The 1013-nt window shown below is 60.5% G+C and overlaps 1 pseudogene; it reads left to right on the top strand.

Annotated features, from left to right (window-relative positions):
- Positions 1-103: 103 nt before the first annotated feature.
- LOC104166014 lies at positions 104-754 on the top strand (annotated as a pseudogene).
- The last annotated feature ends 259 nt before the right edge of the window (positions 755-1013 follow it).

The raw sequence follows: 1013 nt of genomic DNA, 5'->3' as shown, positions 1-1013 counted from the left end.
TCCCCAGTCCCATCTCTGCCCCCTTCTCCCCTCTCCGCCGACCCCCAGCTCCTCGCCCGGAGGAAGGGTGCGCGTAGCGTACATCTCCCAGCCACCGAAATCTATGATCAGCTCCGTGTGTGTCTCCTCCTACCGTGGACGCAAGTCTGGGAACAAACCACCCTCCAAAACATGCCTGAAGGAAGAGATGGGCAAAGGGGAAGAGTCGGACAAGATCACCATCAATGTAGGTGGTACCCGGCATGAGACCTACAAAAGCACCCTACGGACTTTGCCGGGCACCCGCTTGGCCTGGCTCGCCGACCCCGATGCCCAGAGCAACTTTGACTTTGATGGTAAAAGCAATGAGTTCTTCTTTGACCGGCACCCCGGGATCTTCTCCTACGTGCTCAACTACTACCGTACCGGCAAACTGCATTGCCCCGCGGACATCTGCGGACCCCTCTTCGAGGAGGAGCTGACCTACTGGGGCATCGATGAGACGGACGTGGAGCCCTGTTGCTGGATGACCTACCGCCAGCATCGCGATGCCGAAGAGGCCCTGGACATCTTTGAGAGTCCCGAGCCCGGTGGAGGAGCCGGTGGAGAGGAGCCTGAAGAAGAAGGGGGTAGGGAGATGGCCCTTCAACGCCTGGGCATGGATGACAGGCCGCCAGGGGCGGCGGGGGCTGCCGGAGGGGGTGGCTGCTGTCGGAATTGGCAGCCCAAGATGTGGGCACTCTTTGAGGATCCCTACTCGTCTAAGGCGGCAAGGGTAAGCTCCCGAAACGTGCCAGTGGGGAGGTGGGATGGGGCCACGCTGGGGTTGTGTCTTTGTCTCCCCATCCCTGTGGGTGAGATGGAATCTCCTAGTGGGTTACGTGGGCCCCTCCATGGCCATCTCCCTCCTATACCATGGGGCACGTTGGCCATCTCCTATCCTACGGGAAGTCTCTTCCATCATCTCCCCTATCCCCTCTCAACGCATCGCATCTGGGCTGAAACTGGAGGCAAGGCCACCCCCTGCCTTCTTC

Source organism: Cariama cristata, unplaced genomic scaffold, assembly GCF_000690535.1.
Source record: "Cariama cristata isolate BGI_N322 unplaced genomic scaffold, ASM69053v1 scaffold29828, whole genome shotgun sequence".
NCBI lineage: Eukaryota > Metazoa > Chordata > Aves > Cariamiformes > Cariamidae > Cariama > Cariama cristata.
Note: the sequence above shows the minus strand (reverse complement) of the source record. Positions and strands in the feature narration are given on the sequence as shown.